Source organism: Anomaloglossus baeobatrachus, chromosome 1 (genome assembly GCF_048569485.1).
Source record: "Anomaloglossus baeobatrachus isolate aAnoBae1 chromosome 1, aAnoBae1.hap1, whole genome shotgun sequence".
NCBI lineage: Eukaryota > Metazoa > Chordata > Amphibia > Anura > Aromobatidae > Anomaloglossus > Anomaloglossus baeobatrachus.
In genome coordinates this window covers 683,665,846-683,679,056 of record NC_134353.1, presented here as the reverse complement: position 1 = coordinate 683,679,056, position 13,211 = coordinate 683,665,846, and positions in this window count along the sequence as shown.

Here is a 13,211-nt window from a genome sequence, read left to right as displayed (position 1 = left end):
AAAGTTAAATATTTACCCCCCAAATTTGTTATAAATTTACAATTACACATGTTGTGTTGTACACGTTTCTTTCCTTTTTTGTTTATTTGAGCAGCACACACAAAAGAAAAAAATGAGGGAGATAAGGCAAATTGGCCATCATTTCATACTAAAGCCTAAATATGAGCCGGACAAAATTATTAGCACCCTCACACTTAATATTTAGTCATACACACTTTGGAATAAATAACTGCCATCAATCTGTCACGCTCCCCGGCTCCCCTGCCACGCTCCCCGGCTCCCCTGCCGCGCTCCCCGGCTCCCCTGCCGCGCTCCCCGGCTCCCCTGCCACGCTCCCCGGCTCCTTTGCTAGGCGTCCCCCGCTCCACGGCCTCCATGCATACTCACCTGCGTCCTCCAGGCAACCCGATCCTCGGTCCCGGCGCCCATCTGCGATGCTGAGCGCTCCTGCCTCCTGTGCACCACTCCCTGCTCTGGCTTCTGGCACCCGGGCCTCGCGCATGCGCATTAGGGCGCGCGCGCGGTCATTGACCCTCTCTTAAAGGGCCAGCGTCCTCCAACAGGATATTGAAGATTCAGGTGCAGGGTATATAGGGGGTTCCTTTCCAAGTGGGCGGGGCCTGTTCTTCGTGTTTTGCTAAGCTAGGAGTCAGGTCTCCTTGTGTTTTGTGGTATACTTACCTATCTCTCTCCTAGAGCCGCTCCTGCCTCGCCAACCGGTTCTGACGATACCCGAACCCCGAACGGTGACGGTCTGCCATCCCGTCAAGTTCATACCATTTCCGATCCCTGTGGTGACCCGTCTTCACGCTCCGTCGGTTCCGGACTCTCCCTGACGTCATCTCGGCCTCCGAACCTGAGCTCCATCACCCAGACTACCTTCAGTGACTCCGTGGTCCCAGGGACTTCTACACTCCTCTGAACGGACTGTCCTGCTACCTGTAGTGCTCCGGCTACCGGGCACCTTGCCCTCGGTGAGGTGTTCAGCCCAGTGGATCCACCTCCTGGGTCTGCCCGTCCACCTGGCCCTAACAGTAAGAACAGGCCATGGATCCCGCCGAAGCACTAGCGGCCCAGCTGGGCACCCTGCAGCAGGAACTCGTACGACAGCGCGAGACCCAGTCCCACATGCTGGCCTTCATGTCCTCGGTGGATACCCGTCTGCACACGCTACAAGCATCTGCCACGTCCCTGGCATCTCAGGTTACTATGGCACAGTCCACGGCCACGGTTCCCGTGGCGGTTACCTCGGAAGCTTCTAAACTCCGCTTGGCCTCTCCACCCCAATATGCCGAAGATCCCAAGACCTGCAGAGGATTCCTAAACCAGTGCTCCCTCCATTTCAAGCTGCTTCCGCACTTGTTTGCCTCCGACCAAGCCAAGGTGGCGTTTGTGATGTCCCATCTAGAGGGTGAGGCACTGGCCTGGATGAACCCCTTGTGGGAGAAGGAGGACCCTGTGACCACTAACATCCAGGACTTCCTGCAGGCATTTAGAAACACCTTTGACGAACCCGGACGTGCCACCGCATCCGCCTCATCACTCCTCAGGCTACGTCAGGGGACCATGACGGTGGGGCAGTATGCCATCCGCTTCCGCACTTTGGCCTCAGAATTGGGGTGGAACAATGAAGCCCTCACCGCCGCTTTCTGGGAAGGACTCTCCAGCCGTATTAAGGACGAGCTGGCAGGCCGCGATGTTCCTTCCACCCTGGATGCCCTGATCGCACTAGCCACCCGCGTGGACCTCAGATTCCAGGAACGATCCAAAGAGGTGTCCCGTGAGAGACGTCCAATACGGCATTCCTCTCCTCTGCAGAAGCCCGCCGTACTTCAGTCAGCGTCGTCTGGTGTCTCTGTCCAAGAGCCCATGCAGATTGACCGTTTGCGGCAGTCCAAACAACGCCGAGCAGAACGGCTCGCCAAGGGCCTCTGCTTCTACTGTGGAGAGGGCACACACCTTCTACGCTCCTGTCCAGAGAGGCCGGGAAACTCCAAAGCCTAGGGTTGGTAGGAGAGGCCACCCTAGGTGCTGGGACTCTCTCAGACCCGGTTACGTGGACTGTTCAAGTGACAACGGGAGAGATGCGGTTCACGGCCGAGGCGTACCTCGATTCCGGGGCAGCAGGCAATTTCATCCAGCAGGCCACGGTGGACAAGTACCAGGTGCCTGTTACTCCACTCGACAAACCCCTCGTGATTGCCTCTGTAGATGGGAGACCCCTCTCTGACACCATCTCGTGGATCACCAAGCCGGTGGAACTACGTATCGGTGCCCTGCACACCGAGAACATCGCTCTCTACGTCCTCCCACACATGTCTCATCAAATCCTGCTGGGACTCCCCTGGTTACGGACACACGAACCGTCAGTCAGCTGGGGTACTGGTGAAATCACCCGATGGGGCTCCTCTTGCCACGAGAACTGTCTGAAGACTATACAGCCCATCCGACGACCTCCGGTTCCGGAGTCCCTACCGGGACTGCCCTCGGCCTATTGGTCCTTTGGGGACGTCTTTGATAAAAAGGAGTCAGAGGTACTTCCGCCACATCATCCTTATGACTGTGCCATCGACCTACTCCCGGGAACTACACCACCTCGAGGACGGATATATCCGCTGTCTCCTGCTGAAACAAGGGCCATGTCTGCCTACATCACGGAGAACCTGGCAAGGGGATTCATTCGGAGATCCTCCTCTCCTGCTGGAGCAGGCTTCTTCTTCGTTAAGAAGAAAGAGGGCGACCTACGCCCATGCATTGACTACCGGGGATTGAACCAAATCACCGTGAAAAATAAATACCCCCTGCCGCTCATCCCCGAATTGTTTGATCGGCTTAGAGGAGCTCGTGTGTTTACCAAGTTGGATCTTCAGGGTGCCTACAACCTGGTCCGCATCCGCTCTGGGGACGAATGGAAGACCGCATTCAATACTCGCGATGGGCACTATGAATACTGTGTGATGCCCTTCGGCCTGTGTAACGCACCAGCAGTCTTTCAGGAATTGGTGAACGACGTGTTCCGGGACCTTCTCTACGTCTGTGTGGTGGTATATCTTGATGATATCCTGGTCTTCTCTCCGGACCTCCAGACCCACAGAGAGAACGTGCAGCTGGTACTACAAAGACTGAGAGAGAATCGTCTGTACGCCAAGTACGAGAAGTGTGTCTTTGAGCAGTCTTCTCTTCCCTTCCTGGGTTACGTGATCTCCGATACCGGTCTGCAGATGGACCCGGAGAAGGTCTCTTCCATTCTCAACTGGCCCCCTCCTTCCGGACTGAAGGCAATCCAACGCTTTCTGGGATTCGCAAACTATTACCGTCAGTTTATCCCTCACTTCTCTGCTCTGACTGCACCTCTCTCCGCCTTGACCAAGAAGGGGGCTAATCCAAAGGACTGGTCACCTGCGGCCGACGCCGCGTTTGGCTCTCTGAAACAGGCATTTGCTTCTTCCCCTGTGCTCCACCGTCCTGAGTTAAACCGACAGTTCACCTTGGAGGTGGATGCCTCCTCCTCGGGAGCCGGAGCAGTGCTCATGCAGAAGTCCTCCTCCGGGAAGATGGTTACTTGCGGTTTCTACTCCAAGAGCTTCTCAGCGCCTGAACGCAACTACACCATCGGTGACCGAGAGCTATTGGCAGTCAAACTGGCTCTGGAGGAATGGCGCTACCTTCTGGAGGGAGCAGTGTACCCCGTGATCATTTACACGGACCACAAGAACCTGGAATACCTGCGGTCCGCTCAGCGACTGAACCCACGGCAAGCCAGGTGGTCCTTGTTCTTTGCCAGGTTCGATTTTCAGCTCCATTTTCGACCCGCGGACAAGAATGTACGAGCAGATGCCTTGTCCAGGTCATTCATGCCCATGGAGCAGGAGGAGGAGACATCCCAGCCCATCATCTGCCCTAGTAAAATCATTCCGGTGGCCCCTGTTACTCTGGCCCAGATACCGCCCGGGAAGACCTATGTCTCTGAGACTGATAGGCAAAAAGTGTTGCACTGGGGCCATGCCTTGAAAATAGCCGGCCATGCTGGTCAGAAGAAAACATGGAGTACAATTGTACGTCACTACTGGTGGCCATCCCTTCGCACGGACGTCGCTTATTTTGTCTCAGCCTGCTCCTCTTGTGCCAGGAACAAGACGCCCAAACACCTGCCATATGGTCGTCTTCTGCCTCTGCCTATACCCTCCGTTCCGTGTCAACACATTGCAATGGACTTTATTACAGACTTGCCCCTGTCCTCCGGACACACAGTCATATGGGTCGTGGTGGATCGGTTCTCCAAAATGGCTCATTTCGTCCCTATGGCTGGACTGCCCTCTGCCCAGGAACTCGCTGACGCTTACATACAGCACATCTTCCGGTTGCATGGCTTTCCATCACACATTGTGTCCGACAGAGGAACTCAGTTTACCTCACGCTTCTGGAGGGCTCTCTCCAAACATCTGGGAGTGACTCTGGACTTTTCTTCAGCCTACCATCCTCAGTCGAATGGCCAAGTGGAACGAGTCAATCAGATCTTGACCTCCTTCTTACGTCATTACGTTAACGCCCATCACGACGACTGGTCCACGCTTCTTCCTTGGGCTGAACTCTCCCATAACCACCACGTCAGTGAGTCCTCCTCCAGCTCTCCCTTCCATGTCATTTACGGACTTCAGCCTTCCGTCCCTTTACCTGTATCTTCTTCCTCGGATGTCCCTGCTGCTGATACCGTAGTCCGTGACTTTTCAACAATTTGGGATTCTGTCAAGACGTCCCTTGGACGTGCTTCCCTGCGGATGAAGAGACACGCAGACAAGAGGCGTCTAGATCCTCCGTGTTTCTCTCCAGGAGATCTGGTCTGGCTTGCCTCCAAGTACGTCCGATTGAAGCTACCATCATACAAGCTGGGTCCTCGCTACATCGGGCCGTTTAAAGTCCTCAGCAAAATAAATGAGGTCTCCTACAAGCTGCAGCTCCCGGCCACGATGAGAATACCCAACTCCTTCCACGTCTCCCTGCTCAAGCCGGTTGTCCTTGGTCCCTTCTCCACTGCTGCCAGTTCTGCTCCTCCTCCTATTGCTGATGATGACATCTATGCGGTAAGGGATATTGTGGCCATGAAAACCGTACGGGGCCGACAGTTCTTCCTGGTGGACTGGGCAGGGTATGGTCCTGAGGATAGGTCCTGGGAACCCCGGGAGAATGTGGGTACTCCCCTGATACGTGCCTTCCTGTCCCGGTTGCGGGGAGGGGGGCGTGGGGGAGGGGGTAGTGTCACGCTCCCCGACTCCCCTGCCGCACTCCCCGGCTCCCCTGCCACACTCCCCGGCTCCCCTTCCACGCTCCCTGGCTCCCCTGCCACGCTCCCCGGCTCCTTTGCTAGGCGTCCCCCGCTCCACGGCCTCCATGCATACTCACCTGCGTCCTCCAGGCAACCCGATCCTCGGTCCCGGCGCCCATCTGCGATGCTGAGCGCTCCTGCCTCCTGTGCACCACTCCCTGCTCTGGCTTCTGTCACCCGGGCCTCGCGCATGCGCATTAGAGTGTGCGCGCGGTCATTGACCCTCTCTTAAAGGGCCAGCGTCCTCCAACAGGATATTGAAGATTCAGGTGCAGGGTATATAGGGGGTTCCTTTCCAAGTGGGCGGGGCCTGTTCTTCGTGTTTTGCTAAGCTAGGAGTCAGGTCTCCTTGTGTTTTGTGGTATACTTACCTATCTCTCTCCTGGAGCCGCTCCTGCCTCGCCAACCGGTTCTGACGATACCCGAACCCCGAACGGTGACGGTCTGCCATCCCGTCAAGTTCATACCATCTCCGATCCCTGTGGTGACCCGTCTTCACGCTCCGTCGGTTCCGGACTCTGCCTGACGTCATCTCGGCCTCCGAACCTGAGCTCCGTCACCCGGACTACCTTCAGTGACTCCGTGGTCCCAGGGACTTCTACACTCCTCTGAACGGACTGTCCTGCTACCTGTAGTGCTCCGGCTACCGGGCACCTTGCCCTCGGTGAGGTGTTCAGCCCAGTGGATCCACCTCCTGGGTCTGCCCGTCCACCTGGCCCTAACACAATCACTTCCTATAACCATCAACAAGATTCTTACACTTTCAACCTGAGATTTTGGACCACCCTCCTTTTGAAAATTGTTGTAGGCCGCTAACATTTGAAGGGTGTCTTCTCCCAACAGAAATTTTAAGATCTCTCCACAAGTGTTCAATGGGATTTAGATGCAGACTCATTGCTGGCTACTTTACATCTCTCCAGTGCTTTGTTTCTATCCATTACTGGGGGCTTTTTGAATTATGTTTGGGGTCCTTGTCCTTCTGGAAGACCCATAACCTAGGACGCAAACCCAGCTTTCTGACACTGGGCACTACATTGTGACCCAAAATACTTTGGTACTCTTCATATTCCATCATGTTTTGCACATAGTCAAGGTACCCAGTGCCAGAGGCAGCAAATCAACCCCAAAACATCTTTGAACTTCCACCAATTTTGACTGTAGGTACTGTGTTCTTTTCTCTGTAGGCTTTATTCTGTTTTTCAAAAACAGTAGAATCCACTAGGACCACAGCAGGAGTTAAACCAAAGCACCAGGTGCAGAACGAGTTTGTTTGGGGAAATGTGTTGGGAACACCAATCTGTAGTGAGGTGGCATGTGAGGAGATGAAGAATTTGCTGCTGACTGTCACTCATCATTAATTGTTTGCATGAAATTAATAATCTATTTACAGCTGCTCTTCTGTTTCAGTAACAATGTACATGGCATTGGACTGCATGGACATTGAGCAAACTAGTTGCCAGCAGTACTAGTTGCTACCAGAAGCCACTATTTCCCCTGTAACTCCTTTATAGAAACTTTTTGTAACTTGTGTACGGAATATATATATATATATATATATATATATATATATATATATATATATATATATATATATATATATTATATGTTATATATATATATATATATATATATATATATATATATATATATATATATATATATATATATATATATATATATATAACAAAATATATACACAGTTCTTTAAGGAGATGTAAAAAACAGCTGTTGTCAGAGACTTCTGCATGTTAAACGGACTCTGTTCTGCTGCTGTGCACTGCACTTTTGACAGCCCCAGTCAGGGTCCGGGCTGTGAGGCAGTGCGAGCAACTATGAAGAAATGCCTCACTGGAAGGGGGATCACAGCCTTCTTTGAAGTGGAAGGTGAGAGCTGGAAGAGAAGGGACGTGTTGCATTTCTATGATGCACCATCCACAGAACCATGTGTCCAGGGAAGGCAAAGGGAACTTTAGATGACAGAGGATACAGTTCTTTTTCTGTTCTGACAGCTAGGAGGGAAATTTTCAATGATGACGTTGACAAGTGGGAGCAGAGCCGAAATCCCATGCAGCCAGTATCAGCGATAAAGCAGGAGGACTCTCCAGCAACTGGCTAGAGCATCACCATCCCCTGTTCAGACGTAGGCCAGGTAACTGCAACATTTCAGCCCTACAGCGACCAGGTTGATAAGTCCTGAGTTCAGGCCCACCACAGGGCCCCATGCATACAGTGGGTTTCTCAGGAGACGTACCTCCATGCTCATGTGGTTATTAAAGTAAACACCATGGAAAATCAATCATTCTCATTGTTAAGTTACCCATGGGGTGGGAAGTAGAGATGAGTAAACCTTAGGTTCGAGGTTTGGGTTCGGAAACCGACTACCAAAAAACAAAGTTTTGGTTTGGAGTTCGCGTGAATTACGAGTGGAAACCACTCAAGTGAGCAGCGCTGTGCTTGGGTATGATTGAAGCTCAGCCCTGTGCAAGCTGCATGCAGTGTTTGAGTGGCTCACACTGGAAGGAACAGCATGATCTGATGTAATGTGCAGAAAGAAAAAAAAATTAAAAACCCTGCCCAATCTGCCCTGGAAGTGTGCTGTTTATGGCTGGCTGCATGTGGGTGGAGACATAAACTGCCCAATTACTGACTTCCATTGAGGTTCTGATAAAGTCAAGGTCACATACTGAACCATATCTAAGGTTTAACTGTGCCCTACGAACCGAATTTCCAAAGGTTCCTCTCTATTGGGGACAAGTGGATTTAGAGTAATTTTATTAAGTTTGTGACCGGCTGTGCTTCACCACCTATAGGCCATCCCTGAAATTCATTTGATTGCTCCAATATTTTAGATAAATGCTCAGCAGCCAAACTATGCGGGAACACGATTTAGTAAGTTACAGCATTGTAATTACTACTCCCGGGCCTACTGCACTGTGCAGCACAGTGGTGCTGGTCAGTCTTAAGTGTGTGTGCAAATTAATTTTGGTTGGAAAAATATCCAAACCAATTTCTTCAGTACATTAACCACAATGGAAAAAAGGCCATAATAAACACTTAAGCACCGGGGTTATACTGATTAGTGGTCCCCGGGTAGGTAAAATCTTCACGCAACATATCAAAAAAGGAGGATTAGAAGAACAGAAACCAATGACTAAAGAGTAAAGATAATTTAAATTATTTTATTAATAAAGTTACAAGAATGGTAAAGAAATGGTGTAAGAAAAATAAATTGTATGAATCTGTGTTAAGAATCATATGGTATCATGCAGGTTCCACAGAAGTAAGTACTGCCCCTCGAAAACGCGCCACAGCGAAACGATCATTGGGGATCCTACCCACTGCGACCATTCTGCTTGTGAGGTAATTTTTTGTCTCTAGTTTCTATGCTGATCTTTCTGGAACTGGGCTTTCCCTGGTTTGGCCTCTTTAGGGCTGATACTGTAATGGGAATCATGTCTATAATTAGCCAGCACTGTTTTCCAGTTCTCCATGTAGATTGGGTGCTACTGCCGTGGAACCTGTATGATACTATATGATTCTTAACACAGATTTATACAATTTATTTTTCCTACACCGCCAGGGGGCCCTAATTGTACTTTTTGGTATATCTGTATGCACTTTAGCACTTTTACTTGTCTTGCCGTAACCTCATAATTAGAACTGACAAATTACAAAAATACATAAAGAAATCCTCTTACCATCACACAAGCTGTCCAATATTGTATTTGTGACCTTTGCTGTTACCAAATGCCATACAATTGTGAGGTAGTTTTGCATATAGAAAATATTTCTCTTTAATTATTGATCAGCTGAGGTCCTCTCCCCATTTGATATCCCACTGTTTGTGAGGGGGGTTTTCTTGATATGTTCCCTTTCTATGTGGCACCCTTGAGTACATCAGGGTGCCACAGGTTACTGTATCCTTACCCAGGGTGCAGGGCCTACCTCCCCCAATGGTTCCAGGTTCCTAAGAAACCGGTGTCACTACCAACAGCACCACAAATCCCAATCAATACCTCACATCATGACCTGTCAGACACACCAGTGGGTTGGTTTAGCTGGAAAAGAGCCACCCACCTAGGAGTCAGGCAGACTGGTGGGAGGTAAGTGAGTTCAGTTCAGGAGAGTAGTGAGAGCCCTTTAGGAGAGAGGATCTGGGGAGAGTGAGCTCCTGGGGAGCTAGAACGTGTTGAGTCACAGACGGTGGTCCGGGACCAGAGGATAAAAAGGCCATCAGGGTCCTGGGTAGTGCACCACTAGGAGGTGGCACCATAAACCCTTGGTGGAGTGGTGGCAGTGACATTGAAAAGGGTGCGACGGACATAGTCTAGGAGGACTGTCGGCACCAGCAAGCCCAAAAAAAACTGACTGGTACCAAGCACGATGGGGTACAGGACCCTAGGTCAGGAGCTGATTCAACATCCTGGCAATTAACCTGCAGAGAAAGGAGACCTTCAGGGACCTTTCCACAGAGCTCAGAGATTGGGGATACCAGCACAATGCGGGGGACAGGGTTTTCAAGCCAAAAGCAACCCACTAAAGTCCCAAGTGCTAGCTCCTAAGAGCACAGCTACAATTCACAAAGTGAGCGGGGCCCTAACAGCTTCAAGCCAAGGGGCCACAGACAGAAAACTAAATTGTGCACGGAGTTGGGCTCCGGACTATCAAGTGACACCGGTGAGAGCGGACACCTGGTTGGTGACAGCTAGGATGTTGTCCCCTCCGTGGGTAGGGGGTTGGTGATCCCGGGGCCCGGTGGTGTAACGGGGAGGCCGGATGGCTGGGGTGCAGGGATTGCGCAGCGCGGTGCCGGACGGCACTGGTGTATTAACTCAGACAATCACTGACAGAGTCATTGGTAAACCAAAACGGCCGGATGGACGGGTCCCGCAGCCGGCTGCAGTGTTGTTGTTGTGCTCTACCCGGACGGCTGATGGTGGCTGTCTTTCCCTGCACCTTTTAGAAATGTTCTCACTCCTGTGGTTGCCCACCGGTAGTCCACTCCCCGGCATATAGGTGCCGTAGGAGCCCGTTTTGCCCGCAGGCGCTGGCCCTTGGTTCTCTAGCCTGTGGCGGTGGCTGTATATCCTCTCTGGGTGGACGGTTGCCTTCAATCGGGACTTGGTTGTTAGGAAACCCCGGGGGTTCCTGTCACATTTGGATTTGAGTATTGACGGTGGCTCCAAGCCTGGTCGGGGTCCGATGACCCTGCCTGTGTGCTTAGCTTCACTCCGTTCCCCGGTCTGGTACCGGTGGGCCGACGCCTGACCCCGGTCCTTACGGCTCTGCGGAGTTCCATCAACTCCTGCAGACGGCCACCACCGTCTGCCAACCTTGCTGTCAGTGCCTGGGCTCCTACCCAGACACCTAAAGTGTTTACTCCTCTCACTTTCACCTCCAAGACTGGACTGACACTTTTCCCGCCTCCAGGCCTGTGAACTCCTCGGTGGGTGGGGCCAACTGCCTGGCTACGCCCCACCTGGTGTGGACATCAGGCCCTGGAGGGAGGCAACAAGGATTTTTGGTTGACTGTTGTAACTGCCTAGGATAGGGGGTGTGTATGTTGGTATGTATGTGACTACCTGGCTAGTCCAGGGTGTCACAATTACTCACAGTGAGATCTCTGATCCCCCTGCACCCTGTGCTCACGAATAAACACCAACAACCATGAGCCCCATCCCTACCTGTGGCGGGACTAACATCAGGCTGCTTAACTCCATCTGCCCCGGTACTCCTTACAGCAGTGGCGGTACTCCCATTACCGCAACCCACAGGTGGCCTCACAAACTTATGCCCTGTAAATACCCCCCTTTCACGGATCCAAGGGTCCGCCAACCCGGGTCTGGGCCCCCTCGAGCAACCACGATCCAGGACCCGAGCAGTGCGACCAACATTGGGGCGGTACAGCTACATATGTATGGGTCTTCTATACCCTCTCAGTCTCTTGTCCTGTATGTTGATTTTACCATTTTTGTAACTTCGTTAATAAAATAATTGAAATTATCATTGCTCTTTAGTTATTGGTTTCTGTTCTCCTAATCCTCCTTTTTTGAGAATTTCTTCAGTAAAAGTTTATCTCAACAGTTTGGTGTTGGCTGCTTTCTTCATTAATGGCTTTCCAGTATCCTGGGGATACCACTTTGCTATATGGTCTACATAGGTTCTTTTATCCAAAAATGCTAAGTTTTCTTATGGTTTTTAACATTATAGCAATGTTGAAGTTCATGTATACATTAATCGCAGTGTAGTGCCACACAGTGTATGTACAGAATATGTCTGTATATTTACCACATATTTGTGCATGTGTACATTATTTATTATCAATGGTGTGTGGCCCAATATTTTTTGTTTGTTGCAATGAACTGAGACTTACCAAAAAGAAGAATAGATAAGCTCTTTAGCTGACTTGTAAAAACTACATTGCTTTTTTGGTAAGATATGTCTACCTTAAGAAATATACAAAATGCCTGAATAGTTATTCTCCTGATAAAATTGACTTGTTTGATTTTCAGTACTTGCTAATATTTAGACCTGGAAGAACCCAAATTACTTCATTTTTATACATGAATACACTATATTGATAAAACTATTTCTCATTTAAAGGGGTTCTCCAAAAATGTGATAAACATGACACCTGTGACTTAAATCTGACAGTAGATTTTTGCTATTTAAGCTGCAGCCTGTATGCTGCAAGGGGTAACACAGAAATCTCAGTGTTGCTTATCTTGTCATGGTATGATAAGCTGTTTATTTAATACTAGCTGTAGTACCCGGCATTGCCCGGGATAGTGACTGTCTCTCTGTTTCTCTCACTCATACTGTCTCCCACTCTCTCACTCTTCCATTCTCTGACTTTCTGCCTCTCTCTGTCATTGTGTGTCTGTGTGTGTGTGTGTGTGTGTGTCTGTGTGTGTATCTCTGTGTGTGTCTCTCTCTGTGTGTGTGTCTGTCTTTGTGTGTGTCTCTGTCTGTGTGTCTCTGTCTCTGTGGGTTTGTCTCTGTGTGTCTGTCTCTCTGTATGTCTCTTTCTGGGTGTGTCTCTGGGTGTGTCTCTGTCTTTTGTGTGTGTGTGTGTGTGTGTATCTGTCACTGTGTGTCTGTCTCTGTGTGATTATCTGTCTCTATCACTGTGTATTTGTCTGTTTCTGTCGCTGTGTGTCTGTCTCTGTATGTCAGTCTGTCTATCTCTGTTTGTCTCTGCCTGTATCTTGGTATCTGTGTGTGTCTCTGTCTGTGTCTTTGTCTCTTTGTGTCTCTGTGTTTATCTGTCTCTTTGTGTCTCTGTGTGTATCTGTCTCTCGCTGTGTCTCTGTCTGTGTGTCGCTCTGTGTTTCTCTGTCTCTGTGTGTCTGTATGTGTGTGTCTCTTCCTGTGTCTGTGCGTGTCTGTCTGTCTCTGTGTGTCTGTCTGTCTCTGTGTGTCTGTCTGTCTCTGTGTGTCTGTCTGTCTGTGTGTCTGTCTGTCTCTGTGTGTCTGTCTGTTGAGTCATCTGTGCAATATTTTGTGATTGTAATAGCGACGGTGCAGATTCCATTAGCGGATACACACACATACACACATACACTCAACTTTATATAATAGATGTTTGCTTAAGCAGCAGGACTCTTATCATTGCTAGCACTACAAGTCCATGTGCACTGTTGTCTGCCACTCCCCCCCCCGCTGTTACCGACCCCTCACTGTCAATGTGCACTTTCCATTGAGAGCTCTCTGAACTCTGTTACATGACTAGAGATGAGCGAACCGGTCGCGGTTCGGCTCGAGGTCGGTTCGCCGAACGAAGCTCCCGTTCGAGTTCGGTTCGTCGAACGTTCGACGAACCGAACTCGAACTGCATAGGAAACAATGGCAGGCAATCACAAACACATAAAAACACCTAGAAAACACC